Below are 15,236 nucleotides of genomic sequence, written 5' to 3'. Positions count from 1 at the left end.
ACTTTTTCCTGCATGATTTGCGCGGGATTTCGTAAACACCTCAATCTTTAAGGGCGTTGTGTCTTTCACGTTTCTTGGCAAGGCTTAAAGAAGCGACGAGATGGGGTCGCGAAACGTCCGGATAAAACCTGAACCACGCGGTGAGACCCGAAAAGGTTTATTTTTTTAATTAGCCACTAGTAAGCCACCCGGCGTTGCTCGGGAAGGATAGTACCTAGAGAAGTGTGAAACTTGGAACTTATGGTCACATGGCAGGATTTTTAGGTAAAGGAACAAAGAAGGTTTGATGTTGGTATACATATGTAACAGCAAACAGTTTAAAAAACGATTTCAATGTACCGCCTACCGGATCAGCTTATACCCCGCTCCTCAACATTGATCAACATGTATCCGTATATGTGCGCAGACTAAAAACGTAGTGTGAACGCATACCCCAGAAAAAGGTTTGCTTCTAGGGGATAGAATCCTTTGAGTTATGTTCTGCCTTTGACCTTATTAGGAGATGTGTCTACCCGGCAGTACTTCCAACCACCCGAAGTTATATGACGTGACGTAACAAGCGGTAATGACAAAACGGCGCAAAGGACGCGACGGACACAAGCCGAAGTAGCACAACGGGTTTTGGGAGCATGAGATGCACATAAATACCTTTGGTTGCAATCCGTGCAGTTGTATGGAAATGCATAGCGGACAGACAAACAAATATCCTCTTTTATATAGATATATAGATAGAAGATGGACCGTGAAAGCCTCCATGAAGGATTTCACTGGGTTCTTCTAGTCCATGTCCGCGACAGTCTTCCTTTCGTCGCATATTTGTTACGGTGCCTACTTACTTAATGAGGGAAGTAGGCGAGCGGTGCTTCCTACTAGAATGACGTCGTCTTTCGTGCTGCTCCCCCTTTTTTCGTAAGGGCCACTGCTTCCTTATAATAACGCCGTGGGTGGGAGTGTAGTCGTTTCTTAAGATTTCTCGGGTCGGGAAGTTTTCGAGTCTCTTGCGGCCGTGAAAGTTGAGCCGAGAGGTTGACATTTTTCCTGCTTCCGAGCGTAAAAGCTCATTCCAATTTGGCGCCCCGTTTTGTATGTATACGTATACATATATATATGTACATGACCTTCCCACCCAGCCGCGTTAAAAGTTTTCTCCCCTTGTTTAACGAAAGTGAACGCGTTTGGGATGTTGTCTGGAAGTAGTAAGCCAAGGGATTCTGTTTTTGTTGACTTGGTTGGGGGAGAGTTTTGGGGTTAACTTTTTTGTTTTACTTGAGACTTAAATGAGGGATTTATTTGCCTTAAGTGCACTCGGCTCACCAAGAGCGGTGACAAGGACTCGGTTGAGGGGATTATACGCGTTTCCTCACTTATATAGCCACTAAACATTCAGCAGCTAATTACTGAAAAGGATGAGGAAATAATTGGGTGTCTCGGCGAAAGGACAATGAATACTTAATTTTGCTATCATCAATTACGAATTTGTTTTAATTTTGATGCTATCTCTTTGTGGACTCGCATGAAAAGTCTGCAATGTCCTCGCGAGGGTTAATTACTTGAGAAGTGTATACTGTGGTGAATTTGGTGTATCAAGAGGCCTTGGGGGAAGGTCTCCGTAAAGCTGATGGTATTCTGCCTATACCATGTCACCGAATTTAATTTTGAGAAGGAAGAGCAATGTAGAAGTTATTTATGCAATAAATCACCGCGGGGAAAGTTGAGACACGCAGATGACAAATACGAGTGAGGTTTTTTTTTCAGCCTGCAATTTCTCATAAAAACACCACACAAGCGACATGAGCGTATTGCGCAGATAGGGCAATTGCGCGTCCTCCGCACCACACACCTTCAAGTCATTTCTGACCGTAAGTTGTTAGTTTAAGGTTAGTAGCTATCTCATTAAGTACACTGCCTCAATTGATTCTCCTGTCTTTCTTCCGCACTGCGGAGAGACAGCCAGAAAACTTGCTGAATGGCTTCAGCATTGACATGTCTTAACCTTTATGCCGATAAAAGAGAATGTGTCTTTAATATGATGTGGCTACAGTATGAAACAGTGTAAAACATTACGTCTATTCCAATTCAAAACGAAAGAAGAGACACGCTAACTTCTGGAAGTGTTCTGGTCCATGACAACGCCCGTGTTCTTAGCGCTGATGCAGCCCAGCCTCTCCTTGAGCAATTTCAATTTGACGTTTTCGATTACCTGCCACGCAATGCTTACCTGGTGCCGTGTGATCCTTACACTGAAATGGAGATGTGGCTAGGAGGGAAGTGTTGTCGAACGGACGATGAGCTTCAGGTCAAAAGAAAAACTCATTCAAAGTCGTTGGCAGCAACATCCTATGAAGAAGGTGTAGAAAAGCTTGTCCACAGGCACGACCAATTCCTCAATTGCCGAGGCGAATATGTCGAAAGGACATCACAATTGTGCTAAACATTTAGCGATGAAATAAATTTTAATTCATCGCTTCGTCTTCCGTTCATGACTAATCGGGAGGTTGAAAAAAAACCTCCCTCGTATATTCGCGAAATAATAGTTTTCTTGAAGTATTGTTGTTATCAGAGGAACACGTATTACTACCATTAGTAATGTTCTAACCTCATAAATGCTTGCCAAAATGAATATGTGTATCTATTTTCGAACTTCAAATAAGACGCTAGATCGGTACCACGAGATAAGCGTGTAGTTCGCGTGTTCTCTATTCTGATCGTATTTGATACGAATGCCGGAGCACTCTTTTACAAGTATACATTTTATGTATGATTGGTCTGCGAAAATATTAGTTTTCTTAAAATGTTGCATATCACAATGTTCAATGTATTCTATTTTGTTTTTACTCACTGAGTGATTCAACCCGAAAGTTACGATCGGTGAAAATTTGGATCGGTGAGGTTAGAACCTACCCTAGACTAAGCCGCGGAGGTGTTAATCCCAAAAAATCAGGCTAGGAGTTGTAATTATTTTACCTAGATCACCTCACAGTTTGAGGATTGATGCATTTTATCGTTAGTTTGGAGGCCATGGAAGGTCACACCTGTCCGGCAAGACAAAGTTGTTATCAGTGGAACATGTATTACTACCATTAGTAATGTTCTAACCTCATAAATGCTTGCCAAAATGAATATGTGTATCTATTTACGAACTTCAAATAAGACGCTAGATCGGCACCACGAGATAAGCGTGTAGTTCGCGTGTTCTTTATTCTGATCGTATTTGATACGAATGCCGGAGCACTCTTTTACAACCGCATATCATCGCGCTGTGATCTACTACCACTGGCTCGTGGAGTATCTTGGTAAGGGAATCGTTAGGTATTCATGCCCAAGAAATGTGTGCCGAGCTCACTTCGTAGATTTACGGCCGCTTCTATTCTTTGACGTCGAAAGAAATATCACAATATCTCGTGTTCATTTATGTGATCACATTATGTCGTAATTTAATATTGCTGAATGAAGTTTTTTTTTCATTAAAAATCTTGTCATTACTTTTGCTCTATATACTCGTTATACCTAAGTACCTGTGGTACCGAGTCAATCCACGTCTGTAATGCAGTTCACCATGAATGAGTATCGTATAGACGTTGCACTTATAATTAATGATAAACCACTATTTTATCTAATCTATTCATGAAGGGTATTTTATAGGAATAGGCCAGCCTCTCGTATGGTAAATTGAGGAACTAACGAACTTATGATCCCTTAGCTTCTGCTGTCATTTGCGTAATTAGCTGTTGGTGAATGAGTAAGCGGCGTGGAGGAAGAGTCCTAATTAACTGTTGAGGGAAGAGCTGCAGATTAAACCAGCGTCAACTCCTGCCTACGCGCGCTATTCGTTTGCCAAGCATGTAATTTATATTCGGGCGTATAGGAGTGAGTGACGCTTATAATGTCTTAATCTCACGAAATCTAAATCAGTGGGTATTAGGCTCGTATGCGTGCCTTCAGATGTCTAAGGTAGTTATCGTGAGTTAAATACCTTAAATTTTGTTATGAAAATCTTTATTTTTTTGATAGCTCATTCGTTAATGTGATGTCTTTATTCCCGAGATGAAATCGGTGCCTCGCCGTGGGAGGGTATGTTTTAGCGTGATGGTTGAATGAATCTTTGCTACCGCCATTGATTAGTCTTCTCTAATGGAAGAATGGCAAGATGGCAACAGCGCAGAGTCTCATGCGAATAACTATGTGCTGTTTTAGTATTTTTTTCTTACGTCACCTAGTCAGGAGTGGGCGTTGTTAACAGGGATGAGTCGATTCCACTTTTTTCGATTCCGATTATTCATACTGACAGGTGGGATATTGGTTGGTGGTGGATAGCATTGCTGTCATTAAAATTTTAGAATTGAGTGGAATAAAATAACAAAGACAATTAAGTGGTCTATAAGATATCTTTATTAAAAATGACGAATTTTAATAATAATATAGTCACGGCTTTAACAAAATATCTATTAAACAGTTGAATTATTACAGACATAAATTGTTAGCTTAGTAATGTACAGTGTACGAAAGCTCAAGAGTGTGGCCGCCTTTATGTCCCAAGCTTAGAGTCTATTTTCAAAATATTTGTCACCCTGGAATCGATGGAATCGGAATCGACTTTAGGCGATCGATTCCGATTCTGTGCCTGAGAATCGGTGCAAACGAGAATCAACGTTTTTAATCGACTCATCCTCAGTTACTGATGAAAAATTTCTTCCCCGCCATCTTAATATCCCTAATTTCATCGCGCGGTTAGAGAGTAATCGCTATTGAATTTTCTATCCCCAGCTCCTGCTATTCAACATGTTCTGCATTTCATCTCAACTCGGGATCTTTTCTATAGGTTTCTTTTATGCTGACCCGTTTTATTTACATACTTAAAATACCAAATTTATCTCGCTATATATTTCCCTCGAGCATTATTTATACAGTTATCAAATTTGTTACTTTAAACGGACTGTTGGAGAACGTATTAAGAAATAGCGAGGGAACAATTGACTGCAAAGTATGTTCTGAAAGTGTCAAAAGTGATTAATAGGACGTAGATTTGTTATGTAATTCGTCTTATTTACCTCTACAATATTCTCATCCAATCGAAGAATAAATGAGCGTCGAATAACTGATCAAATAGATGACGAACGAATTGAGAAACTGATAGAATAAATAAAAATGTTAGAAAGGCGATGTTAACTGTCCTATCTCGTCGAAGCACCCGATAATTCAGCGCTGCTACTTCTCAAATTTGTCAGAACTAGAATATGCCCCCTTAATTCTTTTACTCTTCCCGTTCATAGCTAATTTTATATCATTCCGAATCCGTTGGATAGCTTACTATGATTTTTTTCTCCCGCATTTTCTATTTATCCTTTTTTTTCAAGAAATTCTTTGGCTAGACAACAGAGATTTTTTCGGAATGATATATCAGACACGTCTCCTAAAACACTACCGTCATAATTTCTTCTATCTCTGTAAAGTCAACTGAGAATCTCCGTAAGTTATGCAAATTGACCGCTTTTCCGCGAACTTGTGCCAACCGATAAAGGAACTCGTTTGAGGGCTTGAGTTTTCGTGCTCCCTTTTGTTAGTGCTGGAGGAAATTACTGCATTCCTGCTGAAAATCAGTTGACTTGGAGAGGCTCGGGTTCAGCTAGACCAGAGGTGTGGGTAATCTGCTAATTCAGGAACGGAGAAAGTGAACCTGAACCACCTGTGGTTTCCAGGGACGGTCCATTGTAGGCGCTTGGAAAATAGTCCCTTTGGTTCCTTAGCGTGACATTTCAGGGCATGTAACCAATTTGAATCTGAATCAATTTTCATTTTCTCAATGATTTTGCTACTCTTTCTCGTAATTGGATCAATATTTTGATAATAGATATTATTTGAATCGTAAATGTAAATCATCGTACAGTCTTAATCCATCGTCAATAGCTTTTATTGGTCTACTCCACGAGCTTCTATCTGAATTCAGTCTCAGGAATAGAAGGATTAACAACTTTGCTGTTTCCACATAGTAATTTATTAACACCGACCATGGTTTCGTTACAGAGTAACATTATCAAGGTAGATAATGTTACTCTGTAACGAAACCATGGTCGGTGTTAATAAATTACTATGTGGAAACAGCAAAGTTGTTGATTCTTCTATTCCTGCGATTATGGATTTCCACCAAGTTACGCCCGCTACGATTAATTATTGAATTCAGTCTGTTTTCTCAGTCAAATGCGGGATGATTTTTTTAATCAATTGTCTTTTCTTATAATTTTGTTAGCTAATAATTGAAATGGCCACAATATAAATGCATAATTGTGCCTCCATAATGAATCATATTGTATTATTTACTTTCCACCAATTATTTTTTGGAATTTTTCTGACGTAAAATGTCAATTAGAAAGCCTAACGCTCTCAGAGTTTCAGTACTTTACCTGTGGCATTTTATTATTTTCTAAATGCGAATTCTTTTATCCTCTATAGCTCTTTTGCATTTTTTCTTTCATTTTAATATGGTTTCCTTGCGTCAGGTAATTTTGCTGAGGGTCTAATCTTAGACTATGTTCCGATATATAGACGCCTACGAACGAAGAGCAGTTTTCTTTCACCCATAAATAAAAACAGGTATATGTGGAAGCTCTTCACTTTTTCCCACCATTTTCCATCGAACATGACCATATGCGGGCATAACGGAATGTTTAGGTCACGAATATTACAAAACAGGTTCCTCAGGTCGGCCTCTAAATATGTTGTCAACCACCGCGCATTTAAATGGGTTTACAGAAGCCGCCACTCGCGTCGCTGATAAACAAATTGATCCTAGTTTCACGGAGAAATTAGGTTTAATTAGGGGGTGTTAACCGAAATTTACATTAATGGTGATGCGATTTATCAAATTCATAACTCTTAAATGCTATGCCTCGTAATTACAAACATTACAATGCAAAGTAATGGAAAAAGTGGATCGCATTGCACTCATCACCGAGCCGCTGGCATTTTTGAAAGCTGATTGAAATACGACCGCAATGGCAGCAGAAATCAGCCTTCTATGGGAAGGAATTGGGCCTCCTCTATCCAGTCCCCTTGGTTTAGGTATACATTCTTTAGTTGAAGAATTCCTCTTGTTCCAAGGAGGGTGTTAATATCTGGAGGGGGCACCACTGGTTTCGAGCGTGGAGCGAAGTGTGGCCGGAATGGGGGTGCTTGGGTAGTGTGACGGCTGCCTGTCCTAACTCTACTGCGCTCGCCGCTTTTCTTTTGTCTTCATTGGATTCCACCCCCGACCGCGGAGGGCGCACCGGGCGGTGGACAGAAGTCGAGCCCGTGGGGCAGAAGAGAGGGTAGTCGTTCCGAGGAGACGTGAGGGCGAGGATTGCCGTAGACGCGAGATATTTATTTTTGACAGCGTTGTTTTTTTTGGCGAGACTAGTGCCAGGAGTTTAGTTAGTTGAAGTCTAGTGTATACCTTTTTTTATCCCAATTCCCTTCCCCTTATTCCCGGTGATGAAAAGGGAGTGGTTTGGTCGCTAGCGCGATCCTCCCAACTTACTGAGGGAATTACTTTCCCCTACAGGGGAGTTGGTTCAATTCCGAGTACGGGCGGAATTATTTTTCTCTCTTACTCAGCATCCCGTACTGGCGCCCAATAATTCCGACGAACCTAGACCCACGGCTTATCCCGCGGCACAATAGGGTGGTTTCCTATTATTTTTTTATTGCCTAAATCGAAAGATTATTACTCCTGGAGTACGTATTTCACGATTTTATATTTTTAAATTACGATATCTATTTTTCGCGATTAAATGAAAAGTGAAAATTTTCTAGCGCGCGAAAACGCGACGCGTAAGTATGAATGTCGGGAAATCTCTTCGTGTGGCGTATTTCTGGTTCCCGCTGCCGCCTTGTGAGGTGACCTTGAGGCGAGTTGAGCGCTGATACGACGCAGGCTGCTAGCGGGTAGCTGAGTACCCTGCTGGCTGGTAGCGCTTGGCTTAAATAAGGATTATTAATACCTTATCAAATGAAGAAAACTTTCCGACCTTAGCCAGTTTTAATAAGTGATTATTAAGACATGTTTCCCTGAGCTCTGCGCCTCATGCATGAATTGGTAACCTCAGACGACGTATAACTCCTATCTTCTCGTATAGAAACTAGGTCCCTGTGACGTCACGTGGAGTGGCATCGCATGGGCGCCAATCTGGCCCTTTTCAAATGAGGATAAAAATGGACCATTGCCATTCGTCTAAACCGATATTTCTAAAACGAAATAATTTGTGTATTATGAATACAGTAATGGTGGGTAACGAATCGCAATCAATGACTTTCGTTTTCTTTGATGAAGGAAACTACCCTATTGTTACAGTAGGACAAGCCACGCCAACTTTGACCAAAACATTGACAATCCCTTAAGAGTCAATGCTAACTATTTGGTGAAATATTCGGTCATGATCGTTGTAACGTTAAAATAAACTATCGTAAACGAACACAGTAAACCTTTTTTTTCTATAATTCTGGGAAGGCTTCGTGAAAATATGCCTCGAATATCTTTTCCCAAGGAAACATTATTGTCAATCACCATGGTTCCGCTGTGCAACTAGCTTAGCCGAAAATAACATTTTACAAGTGTAAAATATCCATTCCCCTGCACTTCTACTGGTTAATAATTAGATTACAGCCAATATAAATCTCTACGATAGCGGACCGGTCGCAATAATAGTAGGAAAGTATGTTCACGACGATATATTATCACCACGATATGACTTTATGGGCAATTTAATATACACAGTAGTATGACGAACGATCGGAAAACTCCGACAACAATCAAGAAGTAAATGTTGCATTTTCATTTTATGAATCAGAGGCGATATAAGTTAGTTCAGAAGCGATATAAGGAATAGAGTACTTGATTATACATATACGTACACTGTTTGGGACTAAGTCCGAAAATTCTCAAACCAAGATGGCGGATTTCTGACCACGCTTAAAACTCTAATACAGCGTCTCCAGATATTTACAACCTCCTTGCTAACTATACCTTATTTCCACATAAAACTCAGATCATTTTTTTCGTCGGCGACACCAGTGGCGACTTTTGTAAACCCATTTGAATGCGCGGTGGGTGACCACACATTTAGAAGTGGACTTGGGGATCCTCTTTTGATACATTTGTGGAATAATCCTCTTGTATTTGATCACCTTCTCTTTATCTTATCAGCAACTATTGTGCTGCGTCCCCTTCTCAGACTTCTCTAGATTCTATCATACTCAAACTCTCGTGCTGGTCATTGTTTTCCTTGACGAATGTATCACTGTATCATGGTTTTGATGTTCAGTATAGATTATCTGATGGGAAATGCACAAGATGGCACGTGCTATTGTCGAGTGCCGATTGAAGTTGTACCATCGATTTTGCTTCTGATATTCTTCCTTACTCTATATATTTGCTATGCATTTAGCCCCTTATTGTTTCTGTAAGCATGCTACTATTCCGATTTCAATCATCCTTGTAGAAATCTAGATAAAATTCCAGAAATCGTGGCGATGGTAACTTTCATAAACATCCCTGCCATTATACGATAATTCCTTGCCGTCTGGTCCCCACGTTTGGTGTGGTCGGTCTGTTTTCATCGTCATTTAAAAAAAATAGATATATCAATTAAATAAGTATTGGGCTTTTTCTATCAGTTGTCTCCGAAAAAATGTGGTGATAGTGTCCTTAGTTGGCCCTCTCGTTGTTTCGTCTTGCAAGCGGAGAAATGGGAATATACGTTTCGTGAGAAAAGTCCAATGACGGAATTTTCGTTGCTGTTGAAAATCTTTGGGCGTTATGAGCTGTTAAAGGAAGTATATTGGAAAGGGTGGATAAATGTATGAAAATCTGAGAAATCCCTGTGATACGCGTTCCTGGGTTTTTGTATGCCGCTCGTTATCTTCCGAAGCTCCCTATTGCGTGAATAGGGTTGCAAATGAAGTCGCCTCTCAACTCACCTCCTACGAAATATTTGGAACCCTCGTATATCTTGTTACCCTGATTGGCTTATTCACATTTAAGGAAGATTTCGTTGTCAGTCTTGCTCTTTCCAAGCACCTACTGAATCATGTTTGTGACAATATTGGTATAAATTTACGTCTTATTTAGGGCTTTGCGTCTATTTGGTTCAAAATATTTATTGAAAAACATTTTTTGTACTTTTTATTTTTTATTGCGATTTTATTAAATCGCTTTATTGTTTGAAATCTCATCAAATCTTTCTACTCAATATTAATCCACTTTCGGATTGGCTATCTAGCAGAAATTCTGGATAACTCAGAGCCAGATGTCAATGCAATATAATGACACTTTTATTTTGATTATAACTATCTCGAGTGTTATTCAGAATTTTAAATTGAATATTAGTTCAAAAAATGGCCGCCAAAATACGATAGCGGCACTGCAATCATTTAAAGGAACGAAAATGATAGAGTCATGATAACAAATTTATTTGCATCAAAGTTCATCAAAAAAATTGATTAAGCACTTGTATTCTTTTTTGTTCGCGATAAAAACGTTGCTTTTTTTGAAGAAATATTTTTATTTCGTATTATAATTATTATTATTCTACTGTCTTCACTGTCTAAAATTACTCTTGAGATCCGGGATCGGTTAGTTGTAATTTTCTGGCAAATTGTTTAGGTTCGTGATTTCATATTTCCATTTCTGTGATAGGGAATATCTGCAATTTTCCTCGCCATAAAATTCACTCTGACTCAGGTTTCAACATTGATGAATCATTTATACCCAATTATGGGAAAATTTTATTTTGGTACAAAATTGCGTATTCTTTTACTTAAGTAGGTATGTATACATTCTAGTCGATTCGCCTTTTTCTTCCCCTCCCCCCCCCCATAGAGTTTCTTTGCAAAAAGTTCTCTTTTATAGCATCCGATCCTCGGGAATTCTCATCAACTCTCCCATTTCTCATGTTTAGCCACGATCATGGATGTCACGCATAGACTTTCATTCTGTTTATCTCAGTGCTTGTTGGAGAGGAGAGTTGGCTGTCGACTAGGTTGAAATGGCTCTTAGAAATTAGCGCCTCAATTGTGTATATGGTCGGCATCCAGCCGCTAACTTTTATGCAAACGAATAAGTTTGTTTAACGGATCGCATCCAAAACTGCCCATTGAAGGAACCTTAATGCTCACGATCTCGTTTGTTGCCTCATGTGTGATGCGTGACAATGTGTATAGGAGCTAATTGTAAGATTGATGACTTGACGAGTTATGTGCCGGGTGAATGCTTGCTTAAACAACGATTTAAGTATTTATTAAAATTTTGATGGCAAAATAAGCAGAAGCAGTTCGTGATATCGGAATAAGTTTTATTTATTTGATTAACTCATAAATTGAAGTCTTCGGACACCCCCACATAAAATCCTCGAAGGGCGAAGTTGCCCAAGGACAGTATCTACCCCCTCTGCCCTTAATTCGTTGTATTCACTCGCGTGTGGCTTAGTATGGGGTGAGCTTTACCCACACCTTTCAAAACCAACCTTCAGGTTGAATTTCAATTATTGACTTAATGTAGGTACTCGCAAGCATTGTCAAATAATAACGACCGAATATAAACGTATATACTGAATCATTATGCTTATGTGAATCATTATGATAGTCAGAATTTGTTATTTACGGTCTATCCTTTTATTTTGGTGCTTGTTTGTTACTAAAATTTTACTTAGTTCAGCGTTCATTTCATTTTCGTCTTTTCAAGATCTCTTTTTTTTACCTATTCGTTTTGCCGTGCGCACTTCCTTTTCTTGAGGCATCATTTAGATAACAACGCTGTCATGCAGTAATAATGCACCACTAAATGCGTAGCTACTTTGTTCGGAAGAACTACATTCCTCATGGTATATTAAGTTTGCGCATAGATTAATTGAAATCATTACCTCAAGTTTAAATAATAAGCTTGGACTGTGTATATCTGGAATGCCTTCATGCATCTTGGTGAAGGAGATTGGTGGGGACGCTATATTTTAGATAGGATCTTAAATCATGTTGCAAAACAGCTATTACTTATTTTCTACTGAGCTTATTAACGAATATATGATTGACAATGATTTTTCATTAATCCTTATGGGTACAGTTGAATCAGCATATCCGTTGGTTTTGGGTTATATTGAGCGCAAAAGTGCTTGATACCGCTCGCTTTGTTTCATGAGAATTTGATATTGTAGCCGTGCTGACATTTTCAGCTTTTATAGCCTTTTTTCACGCACAATTAAGTGGGATTTACGTCGAAATATTCGAGGAGTAAGGCAAAAAAAACATATTCGTTTGTGGTGTACTTTATTAGTCATTTCAGAAATAAACGAGTTTGTGGAGATAACTTCTATTCATAAATATTGAGTTGTATTATGCTTGAATTGCCGGAGTAGTTGATAGGCATTCCATTTTAAAATTCTCCCCGTATTTCAACAGTCTATTCGCAACTCATGCTTGCTTATTTGACCTAGTTTACTGTGAAAGCTTTTTTAATCATTGCTTTGTTTACTTCGTGTTCCCCGTTTTTTTAATTCTTCGGCTATTTATGCATAATTGAGCTATTCTCTTTTCAAATATCACTCACTTCACTTTTTTTATCCACCCGCCATTAATTTAGCTGCGACGTGGATGGCATTTTTAAGGTTTCCTTTCAAAACAGGTAGACAATCTGTTTGGGATTTCCTCCATAAATGATGTGTTGCGAGTAGTCGGTAAAATGTATTTCACGTACAATTACTCTCGTACCATCATTATGAGTTCTGGTAAATCATTGAAGCCCGATTGAGTTTCATTAAGGTATATCTCAGGCGAATTCATAGATAAAACTATGGCCCTTTAACTACATTTGCTGCTGTAACTTCTAGGCAATTATAAGTTTTGCTTAGCTTCGTTGAATTAATAACATTTTTCTAAAGGTTTTAATTGAACTAGATTGGAACATAATATTTTCTTGGTGTGCCAAATTCATTTCCTCCTCCATTTCCATTTTTTCTGTGTTTTTTGAAGAAAGGATTTTCAGATTTATGGTCAAATGCATGGCACAAAAGCGGAAACTTTAATTTATTTCAATTTTTTGTTGAGTCAACATTATTTTTCTACATTTCAATTCAATGCAATTTCTAGACGGTGTTTATCCGCCATTAGTTTCGAGATACTTAGAAACATGCAGCCGGCATGGATCGGAGAATGAAAAGAATATTGTGAATTTTAGTTCCTTTTATTTCTTCAGCTTTCATATATAGCTACTCGTTTAAAGTCGATCTGTTCATTTCATTGTCTTAATGGTGGAGGCAAAATTACATCGGGTGTGTGCAAAGGCCGCTTTACACGGTGAATTTTATTCGAATGACCATTCGAATGAACTTGCGAATGACCATCATTCACCTTGTATAACGGACATTTTCCTGCATTCGAATGGCCATTCGAATGCAATTTCAAGCATGTTCTAATTTGCTTGAATGATTTCCGTGAATGATATGACCGCACGGCGTCCATCTTGCCATTGGCACCACCTCGGAATTTCAAGATCATATATAAAAACTTTGAAAGCATAGTAACCCATACGATAGCTCAAATAATAAATATATACATTGAGAGAACATAAATTCACCAACATCAACTCTCTAAAGTGGGTAATTCGGAAATAAACATTCCGTAGTTTTAAAGATCAAAAACGTCGTTTTTCTCTTCGATTGCGTCTATATTTTGTTTAATTTACAATTATTAAACTATATTTAATGATTTGATCGCTTAAGTTTGCGGTGAGAGTCCCAATTAATGAAAAAATCTCGGTTTCTTCGGTGAACACCTTCCAACGAAAACGAGCCGTGACATGATACTGCCTCACATAGGAAGTCACAATCTCACCGTGTTGCCTTTAAGTCAAGGGGCAAACCCCATAAACTAGCCCATGAATGTCACAGTCCACTTTCCTCCCCTACATCGATATTTAGAGAACAGTGTATTCTCTATGGTGAATAATTTAGGTACTCATAAAGCCTTTAACTGTAATTGCGCGAAATATCCCACAAGATATCTTGAGAGCATTCGTAGCCTTGCGGTAATGGGGAAGTAGCATGCAATGAGACAACTTAATGATTAAAAGTATGAGGATGCTGAAGCGGACTCATTCGAAAATAGAGGAGCTTTTTTCTCTTCGCGGTACCCTTCTTCTCTCGCACAGGAATGACCTTTGCTCGACTGCATTGTGAAGGCTGTGCACCCGACGGGACCCCAAACATAAAAACTCATTGTCAACCGGCCATTGTCAAGGCCTTGCGGAGCCTTTGCTCTAAGCGTATTGTGTTATGGACGCTGCGGCATCAATACGGGATTCGTCTCCATGAGATAGGATTTTTCTGAGCGAGAAACAGCGTTCAGTTCATCCCCAAATTATTTTCTCACTTTCTAATTTACTGAATCGGAAGGGAAAAGACTTCGGATAACAATTTGAAGAGTAAATTTCCTTCCGATGATGTGCTAGAGCGCAGTATCTTGAAGCACAATCATGTTTGCACTGCAGCGAAAACAACTTATTATGTACTTCGTTACGGGAACACAAAACTTGCGATTTGTTAAAGTGGTTTTCCGCTATCAATACCTACCGTTCAAATCCCTCTCATTACTTAGTACGTCATACCCCATCGATAGTCAAAGCAATACAAAAATATATTCAAGCGCACATGTAAACGAGGCATTCCGTCGTCTGCGACTTCCAAAACAAATCATGTGGTCAGAAACTGTCGGAAATATCGTTATAATCGAAATACACAATCCATAGTCGCAAAAGTGCGCATCATTTCTGCGCAGAAAATTCGCCGAAATCATTCACCGTGTAAAGCGGTGACGGCGAATTAATTTAATTCGAATGATCATTCAAATGAAGATTCACCGTGTGAAGCGGCCTTGATTTATTCCTTTTGAGAGATTTCATGTATTGTTGTTTACTCTCCGGAATTTTTCATGTGTTGCAGAAGGTTTACTTTTCTAGGTGTGGCAGGAGGTTTACAGTTTATTTTCTATGAAATAATGCTACATATTGAGGATTCATCTATTATGAGTTGCTTTATTGTTTAGATTTATTTACAATGGATTTTATTTTATCTTTGGAAAATGGCGTATAAACTGTTAATTGATTAGAAATAAGTTAGTGAAATTTCGTGATATTTTTAGACTATATTTTTAATGTATTTTCTCTCTTCTTCCAGGTGAGTGCCGAGTTTCTGGATCCTGACGTTGTTGGTGGGATG

General features: G+C 39.0%; 1 protein-coding gene across 2 annotated transcripts in view; it reads left to right on the top strand.

The window, feature by feature from the left end:
* LOC124153652 (calphotin-like) overlaps positions 1 to 15,236 on the top strand; it is a 360,116-nt gene that overhangs the window by 96,588 nt on the left and 248,292 nt on the right. The window lies entirely within an intron of this gene.

Source organism: Ischnura elegans, chromosome 2 (assembly GCF_921293095.1).
Source record: "Ischnura elegans chromosome 2, ioIscEleg1.1, whole genome shotgun sequence".
Taxonomy (NCBI): Eukaryota; Metazoa; Arthropoda; class Insecta; order Odonata; family Coenagrionidae; genus Ischnura; species Ischnura elegans.
This window is presented reverse-complemented; position numbering and strand designations above follow the sequence as displayed.